General features: G+C 34.7%; 1 protein-coding gene and 1 long non-coding RNA gene across 11 annotated transcripts in view; one reads left to right on the forward strand and one right to left on the reverse strand.

Moving 5' to 3' along the window:
* The window catches only part of LOC138695117 (uncharacterized), a 51,238-nt gene extending 41,652 nt beyond the window's left edge, over positions 1-9,586 (reverse strand). The window contains exon 1 of the long non-coding RNA XR_011331062.1: positions 9,563-9,586. This is a non-coding gene — a long non-coding RNA (uncharacterized lncRNA). The remainder of the gene's footprint in view (positions 1-9,562) is intronic.
* tmod (tropomodulin) overlaps positions 1-25,854 on the forward strand; it is a 242,200-nt gene that overhangs the window by 24,161 nt on the left and 192,185 nt on the right. The gene's annotated exons all lie outside the window — the stretch shown is intronic.

A 25,854-nucleotide genomic window follows, 5' to 3' on the forward strand; every position in this document is an offset into this window, starting at 1 on the left:
CTCTATATGCATTTCTGGATTCGCCCATACGTGCTACATGTCCTGCCCATCTCAAACGTCTGGATTTTATGTTCCTAATTATGTCAGGTGAAGAATACAATGCGTGCAGTTCTGTGTTGTGTAACTTTCTCCATTCTCCTGTAACTTCATCCCTCTTAGCCCCAAATATTTTCCTAAGAACCTTATTCTCAAAAACCCTCAATCTCTGTTCCTCTCTCAAAGTGAGAGTCCAAGTTTCATAACCATACAGAACAACCGGTAATATAACTGTTTTATAAATTCTAACTTTCAGATTTTTTGACAGCAGACTAGATGATAAAAGCTTCTCAACCGAATAATAACTGGCATTTCCCATATTTCTTCTGCGTTTAATTTCCTCCCGAGTGTCATTTATGTTTGCTACTGTTGCTCCAAGATATTTGAATTTTTCCACCTCTTCGAAAGATAAATCTCCAATTTTTCTAGTTCCATTTCGTACAATATTCTGGTCACGAGACATAATCATATACTTAGTTCCTTTGCTGTGGTCGTGCCGGAGAATCAGTCCCATTCCGAGGCTTACTGTTAGGTTTTGTAACAAGCTGTTTTTTACGGTGATGGGTTGTTAGCCCTTCGCCCAACCCCCAAGATGGAGGACCACCCCTTATCGGCTGTCCACGACTGCTTATTCAATATATTCGCAGCTACCCTCCATATATGGAGGCCGTCTCCTCTATCCGCAACCTGAGGACGCGCCATGCCGTGGTGATAGGGACCCGCAATACATGGACTAACCAGCGTATAGGGATTATAAAGAATGGACACTGAGCGAATTTTCCTGTGTTTTGTTTCTCTGTGCGCCAGCGTTTAGTTCCACTTTCAAGCGCTAGAGGTTAGTGTAATCGAGCATAGGCTAAGATAAGAATTGAGAATAGAGTTGAGACACAGGATCCAAACATCGCCTACCTTATTGCATAATCCAGTAACGCTTTGCTTCAAATAAATTCAAGTTAACAGCTTTTCCTGATTTCTCAGTGACAAACTAGTTGTAATAATAATATTTTATATTTCAGATATCATAAATTATATTATAAAATAATATAATACATTACAAAATTAAGTATCGAATTCGTTTAATATTTGTATATAATATAATATAATATAATATAATATAATATAATATAATATAATACAATATAGGTATATGGTTTTACTTCTCGTAAGAGTTTTGTTTTTCCATTTTCAGTGCTATCAAATCATTACATATTTTAATTGTTGTTGGGTTCAACGTCTCAACTCTAATTATAAAGGAACTCTAGAGTCTAGACATTACGGATTTATTATTATTATGGATCCAATTTATTTTATTTGAGTACATAATGTACCTAGATGTATTAATTATATGTGTTATATTTCTGCTGTGTCGACTGCTAGCTGGTGTGATGTCAGCGCCAACTCTAGGGAGAAAGCAGAATCTCACGCTTTAGCTGGCTTGAAGGTCATTGAAATCAGTCCGGCTACATCAAAGGTACCGACGCGAAGTGTCCATTGTTTATAATTCCTATTCGCTGGACTAACCATTCCATCGACGCCAAATATAACGTCTTTAAAATAACGAATTAAAATACTGTACAACTTTTACTTGTTCCACATCTTTTAAACTTCAATCCCGATATAATAATATACATGGAATATAACAAATGAAATATTATAGTGCAGGCTATCAAAATTAACATTTGGTTATCTCCCAAGAAGAAACTGAATCTAGAGATCACAGATGAGTGAATGGAAGAAAGAAAAGCGTCATCATCTTGAGATCCATAGCCACGGGCCACACAGCGTAACATTCACTAGTTCACGATGTTGATGAATCCCATATGGATCTGGAAGATGAAGGCGCAGTGTGTTGGTAGACGGGGAAGAATATACTATAAACAGCTACGGCCAGAGGTACCGCCTGGAAGCCAGGCAGCCCGCCTGTTTGATTTCCGATGTCCAGGGCAATTTTGCTGCTCGCGCGCCGTAACTAATTTTAGTGCATCGCCCTTGGCAGCTCCACTCCAGCTTCCAAGTGGGTCGGGGTTCGACTTCAGCCTTGTTACAACATTAATAAAATAACCAGGCTATACTGGGCCGATGCGAAGTGTAAATTATTGGCATTTAAATGCCTATTGTCGTATATCGAAAAATATTGTATTACCTAAATTTATTGAAACTTAATTACATACTTTACTTAATGTAATGTACGGTTTCTGTCTGTCGCCTGCTATTGAGTGGCTTCCCAGTGATATTCTGCCCTAGGACGATAATTCAGAATTTGAAAGGGTGCGGGATCGATCCATTCTTTGGACTGAATAATTTCAGAATTACGTATTGTCCAGACTGCCATAGGTTGAAAAAAGAGCTAGGATCTTCTATGCTCGGACTGTTGTAGGTATGTTTTTGAACTAGTGAAAATGTGAAAACTTGATCCATGATACTCGTAGCGCTGTTATAGTTGAGAATTTTTGTTCGGATATCCGCTTTATTTTTGTAGGCCTAATGTGTTGTCTACACCTTTACCGTGCACTTTCACTATTATTATTATTATTATTATTATTATTATTATTATTATTATTATTATTATTATTGTTGTTGTTGTTGTTGTTGTAAGCAGTCGTGTTCTGTTTGTAGAGACATTTTAGTAAGAAAATGTCCTTCCAACAGGTTACTAGCCTGGAGGAAGTAAGTCCAGTGGTGGGGTTGCCACCTATAGCCTCTGGAGAGGCATAGGAGAAATGAGATTTATGCGTCGTACACCGGGATATACGAGAAAGGATCACATTAAAAATTTTGACATTATGAAAGAACTGCAGATTGAACTGATTACGGAATACCTACAGAAATACAGACAAAACTGGAGATCACATGTCATCAGAATGCCTCGTTCTAGAATTCCACGCCAAATTTTAAATTACCATCCTGTGGGCAAGAGATCCTTGGGCAGACCGTTCAATCGTTGGCAAGAGACCGTAACGGGCCACCAGGCCCAATACATGCAAGGATGATGATGATGATGATTATTATTATTATTATTATTATTATTATTATTATTATTATTATTAATATTATTATTATTATTATTAATATTATTATTATTATTATTATTATTATTATTATTAGTATTATTGTACACAACACTAACATAATAAGTGATAAAATCTGTCTCTTTCGCATAATATCTTTACCGTGGGATATGAACATGCTGTTGTATAGTCTTAATTAATTTGTGGAAACGGAAAGTTTTGCAAATCACCTGCTCTTATTAATAGATCCATTATAACATACGTACAACCAGATACACCGTAGGTTTGAGTGGGGCATCTTACATGGGGGAATAGGCTATGCTCCTTCCTGTTTGGAATACAGAAAACTAAAACTTGTCTTGTAATACGGGTTTCAAGTAAACAATTCAACTTAAGTTTTGAATTGATTTTTTTTTTTTAAATTAGCAATGTGCAGCATCATGGATAACAGAAGTGTCGCCAAATTCTTGCGAATGAGAAAATCCACATAGATCTACTTCACCTTCACTAAACCTGTTATTTTAATATGAGATGTTAAGCTTCTGAATGTGCCCTTAAATACGCAGGACATCGGCAAATGTGTAGAAATTCTCCGGAGAGAATGGAATAGCACGTGGCGGCAGAGAGGTTAATTAAAATAACAGGGGACAATCGAGCAGGTGGAGCAGGAGAGCGCCAAGGAGTGGGCGGCTCTTCACGGAGAGCGAGAAGCGAAATGAGCAAGATCAACACCGCTCTAATTAAGGCGAAATATGCGCAAGGCTCTTGGATTAGTTTTGTTAGGATCGTGTTTAATTTGTATGGTCAAATAAAAACGAGCTTCGGCATACTCTGAATCGACGACATTTCATAAATGTGAAAGGAACTGGACACAACGTATGCAGGTCTGACCGAGAAACTAATCGAGCCGAGTTCAAATCCTTGTTGGGACAAGTTACCTGGTTAAGGTTTTATCAGGGGTTTTCCCTCAACCCATTAAGAGCAAATGCTGGATAATTTTCGGCGCTGGACTCTGGACTAATTTCGCTGACATCACCTTCATCCCATTCAGACGCTAGATAACCATTCGTTCATTCATAGTATTTAGTATTTATTTATTTAACCTGGTAGAGATAAGGCCGTCATGCCTTCTCTGCCCCTCTACCAGGAGATTCCAAACTATAATATGAAGAATAAAATTACAATTAATATTAAATTTACAATTACAATTACAATAAAAATCAAAGTACGAAAAGATTACCTGACTAATTAAAGCTAGATAATTTATCATACAAAAACAAAGAATATTTTATATTTACTGAATTACAAATTAAACATAGAATAACAAAATTGTATAGTGATGAAGTTACTGGATATTGAAATATTTTATGATAGACTAAGGAAACTATTTACAAGAAATCAATTACTGACCAAGTGCCTAGTAAGTTTGCGTTTGAATTCAATTTTATTTCGACAGTCCCTGATGCTAGCAGGTAGCGAATTCCAGAGTCCTGGCAGGGCTGTTGTGAAAGAGGATGAGTATGAGGAGGTGCGATGGGATGGTATTGTTAGTATTGTTTCGTGGCGAGAACATGTGTTCAGATTGTGGTGGGAAGAAAGGTAAGTGAAGCGAGACGACAGGTACGAAGGAATAGAAGAGATCAAGATTTCGAAGAGAAAGAGAAGTGAATGTAAATTTCTTTTCTTATCTAGTTTAAGCCAACCTATTGTTTCCAGGGATGGGATGATATGATCATATTTACGAACATTGCTTACAAAACGTACTCACAAATTATGAGCACGTTGAAGTTTCGTTTTGTTGTCGCTGGAGAGGTCAGTCAGTAAAATGTCAGCATAGCCAAAATAGGGAAATACAAGCGTCTGCACAAGGGACTTTTTTTTCATAGTGTTCTGCCAAAGGGCAGGTTAAATTAAATTAAAATGCAAGTAACACTGGTTTTAAACTTCCCGTCAATATCTGAATTGACGTGTTTTTTGTTTAAATTAATTTAATTGAAATAAATATTTAGACTGGAAATTTTCAAATGAAAGTTCTGTATAATGAAATGGTGTGTTATGTGATAGGATGAAGTACATTATGATGGCATGGTGGGTAACGTGTATTTGGCATAAAACATAAGGTTATATCTGATAATATAATGAAAATTAAAATGTTATGTTTTTTAACGACGCTCGCAACTGCATAGGTTATATCAGCGTCGCTAATATACCGGAATTTGGTCCCGCAGGAGTTCTTTTACGTGCCAGTAAATCTACAGACGTGAACCTGTCTCATTTAAGCATATTTAAATGCCATCGACCTGGCGCGGGATCGAACTCGCAACCTCGAGCATAGAAGGTTAGCGCTATACCAACTGAGCCAACCAGGCCGACGATAATATAATGATGAGATGGTATAATTATGATACGATATACAGGGTGTTTCCGAGGTGGTGTTACAAACTTTCAGAGATGATGGCGAATGGCACATGTATCAATTTGAGATAAGGAACCCTGGTCCGGAAAGTTACAAGCAAAAATAGTTGTGTGGAAATAAAATAATTTTATTCCTTTGTACACCTTGTTTTTGTATATTTATCTGTACATTTTACACATACTGTATTCATCTGACGTTGTTTACGGTGTCTACTTAAAGTATTCCATTCAGTGCGCTGTCTGAGGGGTGGGGACAGGAAACTACACTAAAGCAATGCAGATAGCGTAATGTGTAACGGACATGGTCGGTCCTGATATGAACGTCTGTAGACAGCAGTGTATGTGTACAAGTTGCAGTGTCCAGTCGATCAGTCCTAGTGAAATGGAGTACACGAGAGCGGAATAAGTAGACCTGATTTTCGAATACGGATGAGCCAATGGGAACAGTAGACAAGCTCACAGATTGTATCGGGGCAAGTACCCACGTAGGAGACATCCGGCCCATACCATCTTTCCACGACTGTTCCAAAGATTAAGGGAAGGAGGGCACATGGTGCCAAATTACAATTCCATTTCCACACAACTATTTTTGCTTATAACTTTCGACTCAGTCATTTCCGGATCATGGTTCCTTATCTCAAATTGATACATGTGCTCTTCGCCATCATCCCTGAAAGTTTGTAACACTACTTCGGAAACACCCTGTATGTGATAATGACGATTTGATGTGCCATGACAAAGACAACGACATGATGACCCTGTCTAATGTGCTCCGTCCTCCTACGCTTCTTAAGAACGTAATTTCTCTTCCTTGAATTCTACTTTTGTCTGTTTTGGCCACACTCCATGTTTTGGGGAATACATCTTTAAGGTGGCGTTGCCATAAATTAATACTGCTTTGAGTTTCTTTCGCTGTTATTTCTCGTGACATGTTGCTGCAAATGAAACATTGCGCATTCACATTCTCCGTTAATATAATTTGCTATGAACGCAATAGATCAAGTGTGCATATCCCGCCTAGTGTGTTTTCTCCTGTCCCAGAGCACTTTGGACAACGAGTAGCTAGGTCTGCAGGTGCGTTTTCATGTTGCACTCTGGCGTGGGTTCGATTCCCGACTGATTACCTGGTTGTGATCTTTTCAAGGTTTTACCTTGCCGTAAATCGAATGTCAGGTAATCTACGGCGAATCCTCGGTCTCATCTCGCCAAATACTATTTTACTATCACAAGTTTCATCGGCGCTAAATAACCTAGTAGTCGGTACAGCGTTGTTATATTCAATATATTCAGTGTTATACAGTCAAAGCACACAACATAGTGCAATTGACAAGGTCAGCAATGAAAGGTAAACAACAAAACAATAAAATTAATTCAAAAACACTCAACAACATTAACATTAAAAAACTCATTAATTTCATAAAATGGTTTGTTGATTAACCAACCAGAGACAAGTCTGTTAAAAGATAATAATAATAATAATAATAATTCTTTATTTATACTGGTAGAGTTAAGGCCATATGGCCTTCTCTTACACTCTACCAGGTCACAAAGTATACAAGCAGTTAAAATTTAACAAAAAGTTAAAGAACACGATACTAACATATTACAAAAAAAAAATAATAGCATAATAAAATCGACACTAAACAACATGAAAATAATATCATAATAAAAAAAGAAAGTAAAATACATTGAAATATAGTGAAAGCAACTCATTTAGTACAAATGGTTAATATGGAAAAACGTAAGGAAGAATATATCAAAATGGAATGTAATAAAATAATAAAAAAAAGAAAAGAAATACGAAAATTAAATAAAATTTAAGATAAAAAGTCTATGATAGTAAATTCGTCGGCTGATAAAGAGAACAAAAAGGGGAAAAGAAGGAAAAAGAAATATATAGCCTATATTTTTACAAAACTATGGCAGAGAAAAGGGCTTATAACTGAAAGGAATCTGATTCAAAAAGTGCAATTTTAATCCCTTCCTTTCCAGATTAAAAAGATATCTCGGAAATGTATTTTCTATTTTTAACGACATAATAAAATAATTATTCATTGTTTTGGTTAGCCTACACTTAGGTATGTCAAAAAAGGTATGGTTTCTGGTGTTGTATATATGAACATCATTCCTATGTGTCAACATATGTGAATTTTCTTTGACGAAATTTAGAGCTTGATAAATATACAGTGATGTTACAGTCATAATTTTTTCATTTACAAATAACGGTCTGCAATGTGCCTTCATTGATGAATTAGTTATAATTCTAATAGCTTTTTTTATAACATAAGTACCTTATTAGTATGAGAACTATTACCCCATAAAAGTAGTGCATAAGAAAGTATACTATGAAAATAAGAAAAATAGACAACTCTAATGTAATTCTTCGGAACATACATTTTCAAATTTCGCAGAAGAAATATTACTCTTGACAATTTTTTACAAACAGACTCAACATGGTCTGCCCAAGTAAGTGTGCTGTCCACAGTAATACCAAGAAGTTTAAAATTATTATTTTCCAGGACTGTACTACTAAACAACAAAGATGTAGTTTTATTTTCATTTAAAAGAAATTTATTAGAACTAAACCATTTCTTGGCTTTATTAAAAACGGAATTACTAAGAGTTTTCAATTCATTAATATCACTATGACTTGTCAAGAAAGTGGCGTCATCAGCGAATACCACAGAATAAGCAGAGACATTGCACATCAAATCATTAACCATTATTAAAAATAGGATAGGACCCAACACTGATCCTTGAGGCACACCCTATTTTACATTCATGAGCTTAGATTTATTGCCATCAATGAAGACACAAGAAATGAGTTAAAAAAGTTTATGCATTTAGGATCAATTGGCCCGTTATACAGACTCAGAAATAAAATTTGGGCCACCTGGGCATGCGCAGTATGTTACAACTGGAAATTGGAAAATTCAGGCGGCCCAAATTTTGTTTCTGCGTGAGTACAATCTTAGAAACAAAAAGTGGCCTAACTCTTGAAGTTCCTTACAGAGCGCGATTCACACCACAACAACGGTGTTATTGGAATAGTAGTACAGGAAAGTATTTCACAACTAATGGAAAAAGCACGAAATTAATCTGAAAATAAGATCAAATTAATTCCTAAGAGTTATTATTAAACAAACACGATGCAGTACGACAACTGCGATTATGACGGTTCATAGCAAGCATTTCGATAGCTCCAGACTATAATAAAATAAGTATATATAAATTTCAATCATAAGACACATCTGTTTGCAAATGTTTATTTGCTATATGAATATGGAATATATTAACGTTTTCGCCTTATTGGGCATCATCAGATATAATAAAATATGTAATCTGAACCTTGATCAAATTGAGCAAATAACAAACGAGCAATGTATTATACATGGTGTTGGATCTTCATGAGCTTTATGTATAAAACTATAAATAAAATTGGAGGATAATTGATTTCAATGTGAAGCAAACTTTTGAAATTGAAATTGATTATGTATACATATAACTCATGTTACAGTATAAATACAAATTAATCAATTAGAATTATACGAATTATCAGTAATGTTAAAATAAATTATGAATAAAATAAATAAAATGAATATATTAGCTAATAAGCTATAAGCTAATATATTCATTTTTAAGCAAATATATTCATTTTATTTATTTTATTCATAATTTATTTTAACATTACTAATAATTCGTATAATTCTAATTGATTAATTTGTATTCATGCTGTAACATGAGTTATATGTATACACAATCAATTTCAATTTCAATTTTAAAAGTTTGCATCACATTCAAATTAATTATCCTCCAATTTTATTTATAGTTTTATACATAAAGCTCATGAAGATCCAACACCATGTATAATACATTGCTCATTTGTTATTTGCTCAATTTGATCAAGGTTCAGATTACATATTTTATTATATCTGATGCTGCCCAATAAGGCAAAAACGTAAATATATTCCATTTTCATATAGCAAATAAACATTTGCAAAACAGATGTGTCTTATGATTGAAATTTATATATACTTATTTTATTACATAAAATTTACTCTGTCACACGTTAAAAGTGTTAAAATTGTTAAAAAGGTATTTACCTTCGACAGACGGCCCGTTTCGACGCTATTTGTCGTCGTCTTCAGTGTCTCTTGAACCACTGCTGATTTTGGCTCTGCGATGTGCAGTTGTCGATGGTAGGGGTGGGGGTGTGTTGCTCCTATGGTGGGGGTTGGTTGTCTGTATGCTGTGACGTACTGTGACGTCAAACAATGTGTGCGTATTGAACTGTAGTTGCGTATTAAGTATATATTGTGGGTGTGCTATTGTATTCTTATATATTTCGTATTGTTCTAGGATGTTTAACTGTGAACTTTTTGGTGTGATGTGTAAAATTTCCATATCTGTTTCTATATTATTGTAGTCATGATTATTGTCGATAATGTGGTCTGCATAATTTGATGTAATGTTAGGTTTGGTTATAGCTTTAATATGTTCGTTGTATCTTGTATGAAAGGATCTTCCCGTCTGTCCTATGTAAAAATGTGGGCAACTATTGCATTTTAATTTGTAAACTCCAGTTGAATTATATATATTTGAATGTTTCGTGTGGTTATTTAAGTATTTCTGTGTTGTGTTTTATTTATTTATTTATTTTTATTATATTACTAGGCATATCTGAAAATATAAAATGAATTTTAAATTAGCTCCAGACTGCATAGTTTAGAGTTCGGATACTGTTGAAGAATTTGTTTTAATTAATTGTGCAGGTTAATTTCGTTTGTAATCATTCTATTTTACTGCATGATTTATAAATACTCATCTGCTAAGAACAGATCAATTTTCAGTATTGAAAGCAAGTGGACTGTTAAATGAAAAATGAACCGGGACCGCTACGTAACATGCTGATGGTCTGGACCCCACATTCAGTCTAGATGTAATGCCAAGTGAATCTAGTGAAGAAGCGAATTCCTGACAATGCCAAGTACAATGTAACCACAATAATAAATTAGTGACGTCGATCAGCCAAGAATCTGTTGTGCTGGTGACGTGAACACGATGGCTGAAGATAGTAATTCTTAAACTGTGGTCCGCGGACCCTTAGTTCTGTTTAGGTTGGTTGTTTAACGACGCTGTATAAACTACTAGGATATTTAGCGTCGATGGGATTGGTGATAGCGAGATGTTTGACGAGATAAGGGCAAGGATTGGCCATAGATTACCTGACATTGCCTTATGGTTGGGGAAAACCTTAGAAAAAAACCCAACCAGTATCTAACCCGCGCCCGAACGCATCCCAGGATCAGCAGGAAAGCGCCTTAGCCGACTTAGCTATGCTGATGGCCCCCCTGGGGGTCCGAGACATAATAGGCAAGGATTTGCAAGTAGGTTTGCAAACCAAGATTTGAATTATTATTTCAATATGAAAAAATGTAATAAAAATGCCCTAAAATCCCAATAAGAAATGTAACTCAATTTTCATTAATAAATGTAATTAAACATTTTTATTAGGCCTATTATTAATAACAAAGCTCATTTTTTTGCAAGTTTGTAAACTTGAGCATGTAATAATTATTTGTAAAGTGAAAAACAAATAGCTTATAATAATAATAATAATAATAATAATAATGATAATAATGATAATAATGATAATAATAATAATAATAATGATAATAATAATAATAATAATAATAATGATAATAATAGTAATATTGATAATGTAATTAATAGTAATAATAATGGTAATAATAATTATTAATAATAGTAATAATATTGATAATGATGATAATAAAATAAATACGGGAAATGCCTGTTACTATTCGGTTGAGAAGCTTTTGTCATCTAGTCTGCTGTCAAAAAATCTGGAAGTTAGAATTTATGAAACAGTTATATTACCGGTTGTTCTTTATGGTTGTGAAACTTGGACTCTTACTTTGAGAGAGGAACAGAGATTAAGGGTGTTTGAGAATAAGTTTCTTAGGAAAATATTTGGGGCTAAGAGGGATAAAGTTACAGAAGAATGGAGAAAGATACACAACGCAGAACTGCACGCATTGTATTCTTCACCTGACATAATTAGGAACATTAAATCCAGACGTTTGAGATGGGCAGGGCATGTAGCACGTATGGGCGAATCCAGAAATGCATATAGATTGTTAGTTAGGAGGCCGGAGGTAAAAAGAACTTTGGGGAGGCCGAGACGTAGATGGGAAGATAATGTTAAAATGGATTTGAGGGAGGTGGGATATGATGATAGAGAGTGGATTAATCTTGCTCAGGATAGGGACCGATGACGGGCTTATGTGAGGGCGGCAATGAACCTCCGGATTCCTTAAAAGTCATTTTTTAAATATAGTAATATTGATAATTAATTAATAGTAATAATAATAATGATGATATAATTAATAGGCCTAGTAATAATGATAGTGATATAGTAATATTGATAAAGACAATATTAATCATAATTACAATTTTGTGAAGTTTAACTCATGTGTCCTGTGCCATGACGCCGTTTATGGACCCGGATTCGAAATGAGCGCAGGTTCGAATTCTCATGGGGAAGGAATTTTCTCATGAAATTTCGGCCAGTGTATGGGATCGGTGCCCACCCACCACCACGCTGAATTTAGGGCACTAGAATAGATGGTGAAATCCGGTTCCGAAAATCAGCTACAACAGCTGGGAGATCATCGTGCTAGTCACACCTTATCCCGTTCTGGTTGGATGATCGTTCACCTCTTCTGAGGCAGTCGGTTGGTTGGCCTTAGCTCTTCATGGGCTGTGGCATCACGAATTACTATGTACTCGAAGCACCTGCAGTACAAGAGATGTTGCATTCTGCGCTACACAGAAATCGCTGTGCGTTGTATTAGAAACAGGCCTTCCCATGTGTTGTCTTGCGCCAGTTTTCGCCAAAGGAATAGCTGTAGTCTGTCAATGATGTTTGAAGATTTACGATCAACGTCTCTGTGGTTTGTTATTTACGACAGTTCTGTTTATTATGATGGCCTCATTAAAGTTATGTTCATGTCTGTATAGAACGGAATTTGGCCGGATGGTTGTCTATTTTGAAATATGTGTATGTGTATGTATTTATTCACACTGCAATGGGTATATACCTGGTGGCAGTGGTAACTAATTACACTCAATAAAGACAATAATAAACACAATTAATAAAAAATACAATTGATAATACTAAAAATTAATACTAACAATAATTTATAATAATAATAATAATAATAATAATAATAATAATAATAACAGGGAATATCCTAAATTAAATGAAGCACTTAAAATAACATTTAAAGTAAATCTAATTTGTATCTTAAACCTAATATATTGTTTTAATGTACCGAAGTACATATGATATTTCCATGCAGATATTCTGCGTCATCATGCGAGGAAAGAGTAATGGAACGGAGAAAAATTCTCTTTCATCGTATGATGACGCAGAATATCTGCATGGAAGTATCATATGTACTTCGGTACATTAAAATAATATATATGATATGCGTAAATCACTTCGTGATTTAAGACGGCGCTTATTCCGTCGGATCCCGGCCAACTAGTCACTCATAACTAGTGCACCTCAGCACATGTGTGGACTTCGGTCCTACGTTCATAGACATCTATGACGTAGTGCAGAGGGCGGCCACTAGAGGGAACCCAAGAGTTGGAGCTTAATCTGAGACGATTCTATCCAGCGCCGGGGTTGTATCCGGTGTGGCTTAGTGGATAAAGCATCAGCACGTAGAGCTGAAAACCCGGGTTCAAATCCCGGCGCCGGAGAGAATTTTTCTCCGTTCCATTACTCTTTCATCGTATCTTAAACCTAAGTTCGAACTAAAACCCACGAGTATGATATGTTCATATCTGCACAAGTACCTTTCCACACTACACTCATTTCGCTGTCAACTCACTCACTGCACTGGAACTACGACACATTTCACTGATTCTATCCTGATTTCACTAACACTTCGAACACATTTCACTGTTCAAATACTTTGCACTGCCACTATAAACTATAAAGCTTCCCTGACAGGAACACGTTTCACTTACACAACACGTTTCACTTACACAACACACTTCACTTACACAACACACTTCAGTGACACAACATAATTCTTCGCTGATACAACACTTCATTAACAAAATATCAGTTACACCCTTTAAGTACTGTGTATAATTACCGTCTATTAGTAAAGTCCTTAAGCCTATTTTTAAATACATTTTTGGTTGTTGGTAAAGCCTTTAGTAAGTCTGCAGATGAAGCATTCCAATCCCTGATAGTGTGGCTGTGTTACTTTTCAGACAAAGTTGCTATTGTTATTACTGTTATTATTATTATTATTATTATTATTATTATTATTATTATTATTATTATTATTATTATTATTATTATTATTATTATTAATAAAAGTCGGGAAAAGCTGTCAAATATTGTGATGAATATCAGTACTTACGCATCAAAATTAATAAAAATGGCAGGCAAGAAAATGATCAGCAATAGCAATATTAAATGGAGTGTTGTGGGACAAAACATAACAAAAATACAAAAGTGCGAATTTATAAAACAATCATTCGAAGCAGTTTAACATGTGGAGCAGAAAAGTGACAGTTGAATAAAAATATGATTTTGAAACTGCTTAGTACAGAAATGGGCTTTTTTAAACGCTCCACAAAATTCAATTTTAGATTTTGTGAAATATAAGCATCTAGAATGGTATGGACATGTTCTGCTTATCGTAATCCATCGACTATCCATCTAATTTAATTTTTTTCAGAATTGAAGATATTCAACATTTACCATATTTATAAATACCGGTACTCCTTACTAGGTTATGTTCACTAAATCACAATTCCAGGTTAAATACACACAAATATGAAACAAGAATAAACCGAACAAATCCATTCCTTGAACCCATTGTCTACTTTCCCATTAATTGAGCCTAAAGTCATACAAGGACAGCTCTTAAACATGGCGCTAGTTTCGGCCCAAGACTTTATAATAAAATTACAAACCATTTTCCAAATTTGAAATGTTTTAAAATTGAAGCTTTTAAAAAAGAAATTTGTAAAATTGTCAATGATATATAATAACAAATGTATTTTTTTTATCTTTTATTTCTGTCGACTATATTCATATTTTTATTGAATATCACTGGCTTCTGTCGGATTGTCAATTTATATTAAATGTGTATTTTTCTCTCCTTTTCTCTTTCTTCTTTATTTTTGCTCTTGTGTTGTATTTATTGGTTTGTATTAAGTTACTGTATTTAGTAAACTGTCTTTGTAAATTTTATGTTATATTATTGGCTAAGACCACACCGTACACGAGCCTGGCTCTTACGGTAGTGGCTAGAAACATTTTTCTTTTATAAATTTAATTTGTACTCACTAGCTAGCTAGTTAAATAAATAAATAGATAAATAAATATTTAAATAAATAAATGTTTTACTACTGCTGTTCTAAATCACAGCTGAAATTTTGGCCTTAAACTACCTAATTCCCCTGTTGAAACAGTTCCTTTCTAAATCAGGATTATTTTTGTAATTCATTTTTCATTAATGTTATTATTGTATACTTGCATATGCTTTTCGTCGTATAATTATAATACTGATATTATGTTAATATCTGAACTACCCCCACCACGAATTCTGTTCATCCCTGTGGCCCTTGAATATAAAAAAGCTTTCCTTTCTTATTTTGATTTTTCTTTTCCTTTTGTAATCATCGTCTACAATATAACGAGAGCTGGTAGTTTCCCGGTAATTTAATTGACCTCCGGTCTCGAAATAATTATCTAATGACAATAAACATGAGTTTAAGGAGCGAAATAAAATTACCTGAGCTTAACTATTGTCACGAATTGTATCCGGCAAGATAATGCCAGTGTGAACAAATGTAATTCTGAACAACAAAGCATTCGAGGTTAATAAAATCCAGAAAAACAGTCGAATCGAAGCAGAGATGATAGGAATAAAAGGCTCCTTGGAATAAAAACAACTGAATATTTGAGGTTATAACACTTTATTTTGAACTCTTGCCATCGCTTATCTATAGGCCTAATTTTCAACTTGTTTAATTTTATTGTAAACATTTTTATTTTAGCAATTAATTGTGCAATTATTGTAATTAATTATTGTTGAACGTTGAGACAGCAAGTCTGACGTCATTGCTTGATTACTGATGCATCGAAACAGAGACGATACAAATAAAACAAATGAACGTAAGAGGAAAAACTATCACTTATTTATTTTGACTATTAGTGTAATTAAATTCTCATTGGTCAATCTAGCGTCAAAGAGGTCCTTCATTGGCTGAGAAACGTCTGCGCTGGATTATCTTAAAAATATTTTTAAATTATTCTTTGTAGACGTACAGTTACCCTTAAAAAGAATGAGACGATTCTTGGTCGTCGGAAGTTAAAGTTCTACAGCGCGGTTCACTCGATATCGACGTAACGATACATAACATGAGAAATAGTACAAGAATTGTTACAAGGACCACAACAAGGACAAGGACCAGAATAAGGATCACGAAGAAGACTGCCATTTAAGGCCAGGATTTCACAACATAGCTCGAGTCACAAAATATCATTGCTTCACTGTACCGAATGGCAAATGCCTGCTAAGGGATCTACATTCTGGACTGCTGCTGTCACTGTCTTGTCTCGGTAGCTCATGTAGTAGCGTGTTGGTTCCGCTGTATAACCGAAACGTCTCGTGTTCGATCCCGGGTAAAACTTTTTTTTTTATTGAGGTGTAATTAATTTGTTCAGAGTTCCTCGACTGTTTAATTTGTCGAAAAATATGGAATAATTTATGCCCAATTTCTGGGTTTTACAAGTTGGCTGAACCTCGTCAAAAAAAATAAAACTTACTTGGAAGTTAAAAGTATTCTTCCTCAGACAAAAATCATAAGAAACAAAAAGAGACCTGTTAACTTAAAATCTTGTCCACATGCCATCAGCTTCTATTACAGATCTAAGTCGATCCGGCATGGATGTCATGAGATTGTGGAATAAGTTCTGATCCCCGGCGAGATCTTCCCAGGTGTCAACAACTTGATCCCACAATTCGTCTCGATTTCGAGGGCGTCGGTGGGCATAGGGACTATCCTTCTCTTTTTCAATTCCACCCATAAATTTTCGATGACATTCAAATCAGGTGACTTCGGAGGCCAATTAATGATTTCGATCTCGGGTCTCCTTTGAAACCATCTTTGAATGCTTGCAGCATAGTGCACGGGATGGCTATCCTGCTGGAAGAGCAATGTTCCTTCGGGAAAACGTTCTCGGGCGGAGGGAAGGAATATATTTTCCAGAATGTGCTCGTAAGTTCCCGCATTAAACCGGCCATAGATGCTTCTATAACGCCAGGACCATCGTAAGACATCCACCCCCAAAACGATATGCTAAAGCGCCTCGATCTTTCACGTCGTGTTCACATAGCGCTGGTCATGTCGGAGACCATCCTCACGATAGACACGGACAGGACCTTCGTAATCACTCGAGATGGTTGTTTCGTCGGAGAAAATTACATTTCTCCAATCGAAATCCACTCGATTGGTAGCGAAGGCAAGACGGTCGACAGCTTGTGCTTCCCCCAATATTTCCATTTGCGCAGCCCTCCGGCTCCTAATACCGCGGTTCATCAACCTGCTGATCACAGTCTGTGAAGAGCCGGGAAAGTTAGATACTGCTCTTATTTCGTTAGCAGTCAGAAAGGGGTCCTGTTGAACTGTCTCGAATAAGAGAGCATCCTCTTCCAATGAAGAAATCCGCGGACGCCCAGGAATAGGGCGATTTTCGACCTCCCCTAAATTTTGGTAACGATAACCCACCTCGCGGCTGTACTTCCAGGAACACCGACCAAACGGCCAGCAGATCTAGCCCCATATCCAGCCTCAACTAGAGCTATAACTCGCTGTCTCATGTCACGTCGGTTCGCCATTACGATGAGAAATGAGGGATGACGATAATACTTTAGTGTAGACAATGACTATTTAACGTGATATAGAATTATTGAAATAAGAGGCATCTTGCATAGATTTATTAAAATCAACCCTAAATTAAATATCTAAATAACAGGATATAACAGGAAGTCCAACTGTTGCGAAACTAATCAAATTAAATCTAAGCTGAAGTAACACAGCCATTGATAAATGTTTTGTTCACAGAATTAGACTGAATTCCTATTCGACAGAACCTATAATCAATGGCTTGTCTGAACATGATAAACAAATCCTAAGTGTTTCCAATATCACTGAACAATTTCAAAATATTAATTTAAAAACTAAGAAAGGATCGTAAATGTTGTATCTAATGATTATTAACATTTATGTCTACAAAATGAATCCTGGAAAAACGTATATGATACTGGTACTACTGATATTAAGAGTTAATGTATTGCATTTTTCACTTAATTTCATAATCACTTCAGTGGATTTTCTCCACTCAATGTTGTGAAAAAATTCAAAATTAAAAACATGTAGATAACGCAGGGACTTCAAAATCTCATGTATTAAAAAGAAGAATCTATATGTAATGAGTTGCAATGTAATGATCCTCATGTTCTTAAATACTGCAAGGAGTACAGTGTAATTTATCAAAAATTATGAAAGAGGGAAATAGAAAATATTTGAATAGAAAAGTACAAAATTCAGATAATGCAATTAAACCTATTCGGAATATTATTAAATTTAAACTTGTAGATATCCTAAGAAAGAAAATATTTTTTCATTAAAACCAATGATTATAAAGTAGAGGATCCCAAATCTATTGCAAATTCTTTTAACGTATTATAGTATATAGTACAGAAATATTATTGACAACTTAAACATTCAAGATTTTGCAAAAGATACTGCAATTGGTTACTTAACAGATGTATTTAATAATTATTATTAATATATGTAATTAGTCAATAACTGCAACAGTGCTTTTCCATTCAATCATAACATGAATAAAATTGAATGCATACTAAATTAAACACCATTGCAAACACGTAGATAAAATAGTTAAAATTAACTGAAGGTGTAAGAATGAAATAATCTAAAGCCATACTTTTGACAAAAATTGTTTTGTGCGAGTGCATTTCTTACACATTTGGGAAAGCTATTAATAAAATATTGTAATAATTACTCAACAAATTACATAGCCTAAGGACTCTAAACCTTTGTAAAAGTTTGTCTATTATTATATATATTTTTATAATTTCATTTTAATTGTTAGTTTTTAATATATATATATATATATATATATATATATATATATATATATATATATATATATGCATTTACATTGTATATGTGTGTGTATAAATGCATTCATTAGATTAACGTTTATAATATTATAACTTGTAATTTTGTATTGTTTGCGATCATTAACACTTAATCTCAGGACTTTGTAAAACTTTATTTCAACGTTACTTAGCTATTTCAACGTTATTTAGACAAAAAAAATCGTTGTATAGACTAAGAATCGAACTCGCACTCTTCTACACAACACGCAGAAGTCTTACCGTCTGAGCTATTGAAACTACATGAAAGCTATGCTTTCTGTGTGGAGTGTCGATCTAGTCATGAAGGTCCATTGTCGATTTAACTACACGATTTATGTATATATTTATCTTTCATTTACGTAATATTATCATATTTTTTGCAGTTTTTGAAGTGAATTTCGGAACGATGCTAGTAACAAACCAAATAGTCTGAATTTAAGTAACTCAATATTCGTTATCTTGTGTATCAGTGCTCTGGTCTCCGATCATGCGCAGTGTCTCACATCTGAGACTTAGGAATATTCAATCGTCTCATCCTTTTTCAGGGAAACTGTACATTTAAAATTATGTTTTATATATTGCGAAATCTATGTAAATATAGGCCTATGTAATTTTTGCTAGCAATGAATTAAAATTAAAATTCGACTATCTTTGTTGATAGTCGTGACTTCTTAGCTTTGAGTGAAATACTTATAGATAAATATCGTCATTTTTTCTAGGATTCTTGAGCTGTTCAGTCACGGAGACACTGCAACCGATTTGCATATTGTGTGCCATTATTTTGTAGGTACTATGGTTCTTCCTTTATACCCCAGAAACCTTTGAGATCTTAAAAGACGACTTCCTACTGAGATTCAATGCGTAAATATGTAAACTGGTACTGCGATGAAAGCTAATCGTAAATTCTGTCCGCAGCTGTCGAAAGTATTAGTGCTTTCGCATCTCATAAATACAAGAGATCTCCGATATTCCTTCTTTTTGAAGAATCAGTCTTCGGTAACCCCTAGACCAGTCGTGTCAATTGATGCCAATAGGAGCAAGCGCGCGCTTTAGAGCTCAGGAGAACCTGAGCGCTTTACAGTGGAAAGGAAAGAGACAGACAAAAGAGGTAGTATATGCCGCTTGGTCGAGCTATATTCAGGGATGGCCAGCACTGATTCAATGGATAAAGGGAAGAGAACTTATTAAAACTGTATCCATGTTAATTTGTAGATCTGCCTGAGAAGTATAAGTGCATTATAAGAATATAAGTTTTAATTTTAATGCTCATTTTTCACAAGTTTGATTTTTTTTTTTTATCCAAAAGCAATATTTTCTCAACTTTCATTTATAGAAAAGTGAAATTTTCAGATATAGGCCTATTTATTTAGTAGCCTTACAGAATGTTTTCGTAAATCTAATATACCGTATATACGTATTACTGAAGATAGTGTATTTAAAATTTTGAAAATATTCGCATGGAAATTGTTTGTAAGGAAATGAATTAACAAAGCAACTACTGTTACATCATAAGCAAAAGATACGTGCCCATGTGTTGTAAAAATGTCAGCTCTATAGCTTCAGGAGATTTCGAGAAAATAATTTAATATTCTGATGATAGGAAGTTGCTCACCAATACCACCTTAAAAGCATAATGCGATAAGAGTTTTGTTATGTAATATTAGTTACACTTAAAACAGATACAGTACCTAGGTAACTTTGCTTTGTACTGTAATATTGTTTTGATTAGTTTATTGATTACTTTTGTAAGGCTAAAGATACCATCAATATAAATTCCAACTTATCATGTCATACTCAATCTCTTTCTTTAGAATACCACTTTCTTTATGAATGATGTGTTTCATCCACTTAATACAGTATAATATTATACTACTATGGAATTTAAGTGAATATTCCTTCTTAACTCTCTATTATGTTATTAAGATTTAAAACACAAGTGCAATATTAAGAAATCAGTGTTAGTACTTTTGTTTTACAGACAATATAAATTATATTAAACAGAAAGAAGCCATATAAAAATAACGACATAAAATTTCACGTTCCGTTTGAAGTTTGTGCACCACTGTTTTCTTAATCCAACAGGCTGCTTATTCATATACACAACCCTTCCTCTTTCCATACTTAGCGGTTGGTGCCCGCGCACGACATCAAGGTCAGAAAAATGCGCTTGCTTTGACATCACTGCCCTGGACCATAGATGGCATAATTAAATTTGAAAATAAGAATTGTTACATATAAACGCGCCTGGATTTTTATCAAAGTGTTTTGTGCTGATTTGTTGAACGGCTCGTTTATTGAAGTCATTCCCGATTGGAAAGTATTTGTTGGCTGATGTTCCTAGCAATTCTCTGGTTGTGAACGCTGGCAGAGAAGTTGTGGATTTGCAAATCGGACGGATTGAACATTTCCACTAATGCTGCATTACAAAACACGCACATGATGGAAATAACCAGAACTCTCCGTCTTGACGTCAGCGGGCTTCTGCCGATCACTTCAGAGCGAGAAAAATAGATCCACTATGTAATAGATGAGCTGCACTTAGCGTACACATGGTCTTCCGCACGACGTGGTTGCTAAATGTCCGAAGCAACAGCTACCACATGCTGCTTGCTACCTTGTTGGTCGCTAGACTTTTTTTGTTATTATGCTACGCTGTCCCGGGTTAATTTATTGCATGAAGTGCGATCGGTTGTTTGCTTTTAAGGTTTTAAATGAAAAGATAACAGTAATGTGTGTTCATAAGCTTACAATCAGGAAGATGACCGTTTTGTAAATGATGATAGCAATTTCTGAAGTTTATTATTGTTGTTTGTGATGAATTAAGTCTCTTGGAAGTTCGTTAAAAAGAAGACTTGCATAAAAATCAAAAGCTAGCTTAATTCATAAGAGAATTATGTCAATCGTTGCGGAACTTACTTCTGTTGTTTCAGTTAGGTTGCTGTGGCAACGTTTATTTCTAAATGTAATAAGTATTATTCATATCATTTTCCAAATTTATTTCTTGAACAATGGGGTTGTTTCTGTACATACTACAGTAAAATGTTGTTGCAACGAACGCCAGTATAACGAAATATTTAGTATTACGAAATTATTTTCTCTTCCATGCCTTTTTTCCCCCATATAATTTAATGTTAAAATATTTTATGCTCGACCATGCCGAAAGGTAGTAATTATACACCTGGTAACAGACCTTTAATGCATGTCATTAAAATACACCTACTCATTAAAGGTCAGGTCTTTCAGCCAATGACGACTCAGGTTACAACTGTTCAGCCAATGACAGGTCAGCTTTCTACCGTTATAAAACCGCAAGTATCGATTATTCTCGGATATGCAATCGAAAGAGAATTAGCGAAAAGTCACGGAGGCTGGAAATCCAATACTGTCGCAGAACGTTATGTTCTGTTACTATAATAATTAGCGTTAATTGTAAATAATATTCAAATAAATTCAATTTGTCATCTCGTTTTTCAATGTCTAATTTAATTTCAATGTTATCTCTGTAGGTTCTTATGGCCTAGCAAGGTCAATGTGGACATCTGTTCCTCGGAAAAAATCAATACTTTCGCGTCTGCGCACAACTCACAACATACGGGACATTGCTAAAAATTAATAATATCAAGTTAGAAGTATGGTCGAGCATAAAAAGTCGTATGAAACTCGCCTATAATGGTAATTAAGAAGCTCGTATGAAAATTATGAAACTCGCTTGCGCTCGTTTCATAAATATCCATACTCGTTTCTTAATTACCTTCATTATAGGCTCGTTGCATAATGTACTATTATGCTCGACCATGCCGAAAGGTAGTAATTATACACCTGGTAGTAGTCCTTTAATGCATATAATTAAAGTACACCTATTCATTAAAGTTCAGGTTTTCGATTATTGTTGGATATGCAATCGAAAGACAACGAGGGAAACGTCACGGAGGCTGGAAATCCAATACTGTCGCAGAAGGTTATATTCTGTTACTATAATAATTAGCGTTAATTGTAAATAATATTCAAGTAAACTCAATTTGTCATCTCGTTTTCAATTGTAAATCAATTTCCAGGTTATATCAAAATTAGTTCGTTATTCTCTACATTACATCAAGGTCAATGGCATTATTGTTCCTCGGAAAAAATCAATACTTTCGCGTCTGCGCATATCTCACAATTTATGAGCTATGAACAAGGTCACTTCCGATCTTCTGTCAGATACAAATAAAATGAATACTTCTGAATAATTTCAAGTTAGAAATATGGTCGAGCATAAAAAGTCGTATGAAACTTGTCTATAATGGTAATTAAGACGCTCGCTTGCGCTCCTTTCATAAACAAACCTACTATCATTATAGGCTCGTTACATAATGTGCTATTAATTTAACGAATTAAGTTTTAAGAACATACCAGTGTAACGAAATAAGTGTCGCTCCCTTGCTGAAAAATATTTTCAATAAAGAGTACAATTTGTTAGCAAGTAGGAACTTATTTTATATTATGATATTGCAATTTCATAGTGGTCACGTGGTCATTAAACATCTAGTTGCGTAGTATATCTACTACGATACAGATGTGTCTGAATTCTTTTTTTTTTTTTTTTTTTTTGCTGTTATTTATACTCGCTTTAACATCTCTGTTCATATCGCGAGTTAATATTTTGGGTGAAATCCGAAGGCCTGTGTACTATTGTTGAGACTGGTTCTATTCTTGTGAACTAGATGGCGTCTGTATTTATGTATTACTGATTTGTTATGAATATGATTTCGGTGATATTCAGGGATGTTATGGCCCGAATTTCCTGGCATTTGCCTTACAGTTGAGGGAAAACTCTGAAAGACCTCAACCAGGAAATTCAACCCGACCGGAATCGAACCCGGGCTTTCTGCGTAGAGAGCAGCATGCTGACCCTTACACCACAGAGGTGGTCTCTGAATTTTGTATTAGTTTTTTCTTGCAGTTGCTCAGTTGTTTTCCCCATTTAATTTCATTCTACCGATCACAGCTCACTAATCTCGCAACATGACTTTCCAAGCAACATGGCACCTCTTGTCCTACAAACTGCTTCATAAAACTGAATTTCGTACTTTTCCTGCGTCTTCCTTTATACTTTTTTCTTTTCAAATGCAATAAAAGTTCATCTTTTTATTTTATTTATGATATTTTTTCAGACCTACATTCAAAATATGAGGAATTTACGGCGTAAGTAGAGGTAAATGAACAAGCATTTTTTTCTTAAGAAATTTCACTATAAGGAAGTAATTTCAGAGCCCCCTAGGATTTCTTTAATTGGTATTTTACTGCAGTTGGTTTCATTCGGTTTCATTTATTATGAATTCAACAGCGTGTCCAGAAGACAAAACTGTTAATAAATAGGACAACAAAGTGGCGGCCAGGATTTGGATTTTATATTAACACCTTTCTACAGAAATAGTCCCATTTATTTGTACATTAATCTTCGCACTTTTATGTAAAACTTTTTTATCCAAGTTTCACTGGCCACCGGCGTAGCTCAGTCAGCTAAGACGCTTGCCTGCCGATCCAGAGTTGCGCTCGGGCGCGGGTTCGATTCCCGCTTGGGCTGATTACCTGATTGGGTTTTTTCGAAGGTTTTCATCAACTATAAGGCAAATGTCAGATAATTTATGGCGAAACCTCGGCTTCGTCTCGCTATCACCAATCCCATTGACCCTAAATAACCTCGTAGTTGATACAGCATTGTTAAATAACAAAGTAAAAAAAATTCACTGATTTAAATTATCCTGATTTCAGTAACCCCACATACAGGCCTAATAATGTTAGTGTGAATACTGTGATGTATTATATTGACTATTACACTTCTAATATGTCACACTACTTTTGCCCAATAAAACGGTACGAAAGGACGTCTTTCAACCAATCATGGCTGCTTATCGCACAATTTTATCGCGTCCCTAGCATTTGTTTAATTTTATCGCGTCCCTAGCATTTGTTTATTTGTTGTCAACATTTCAAACTGCACTGGTCTGGACGTCAAAAAAGCAGAAAATTACAAACCACTCCAGTCGATGCACAGCAGTTTCAAATATGACTCGCATTGGCATTCAAGAACAAGAATTAATAAAGATCACTGGTCATATATGAAGAGCACCATTCGGAAACCCTGAATAAGTTGAGGGATACATCATGTACATCAACGAGTTCACTTCTTTTACGCACACGTCCAATATAACATCAACTGAACCACCAACCACTAAAATATTCAAATTTGAAAATTTTTCAATAATTGTTTATTTTAAAATTATTCATGTTTATTTTTTATTTCATCATCGTTAATTAAAACGTTTCTTGTTTATTTCATCATCCCTAATTAAAACTTTCCTAACACTGTTTATATTATTTAGGTTATGTTATAGCTTCTGCTATATGATATTATGGATAGTCACGTATCAGAGATTGTTTAATACTAAGATTTATTGAAAATCATCTGTCAAGTGACGTTGATTACTGGGATCCGGATAATTGAAGTGGAATGCAAATGTTTTAATAAAAATGAAACTGAATCAACAAAGCCTTCTTGACTAGTAACCGTGCACAGAGTTCAATGAAGATTCCATAGTTGGCACAACTGATAAGAAAACAGCTATTCATAACACACTACTGCCATCTACTAGCGTAATATTTATAATGTTCAGATGGTACAAATTTGAAGACAGTTGTATTTTCGTAAGTCAATTAATATTTTATTGTATTGGAGTACTTCGTTACTTCTAATCTTTATATACTTTCTTCTAATCGTGTAATAGTCAATTAAATCCCACTCGAGTTTTGATTTTCTCTAGATAAATGTGCTCGTGTTCCACTCGCAGATTTATCGATAAAATCAAAACCTCTAGTGAGATTACTGTTGATAATCTGCGGAGGTAGAGAGTGCATCTAGAGTTTAGATTCCTGGATATATAGCTCTTGAGTTCAAGTCGTTACCTGTATACATATCATAACTAATGGCAATGTCACACTACGCGAACTCTGGTGTACAAAGGTCATCTTCCTTTTTGCATTTCTATCCTTTCTGTTTCCCCTGAGACATAATACAGATAATTTCAGGTGGTGGTGGTGGTGATGGTTCTTTTATGACTCCAAATTGCATT

Source organism: Periplaneta americana, chromosome 2, assembly GCF_040183065.1.
Source record: "Periplaneta americana isolate PAMFEO1 chromosome 2, P.americana_PAMFEO1_priV1, whole genome shotgun sequence".
Taxonomy (NCBI): domain Eukaryota; kingdom Metazoa; phylum Arthropoda; class Insecta; order Blattodea; family Blattidae; genus Periplaneta; species Periplaneta americana.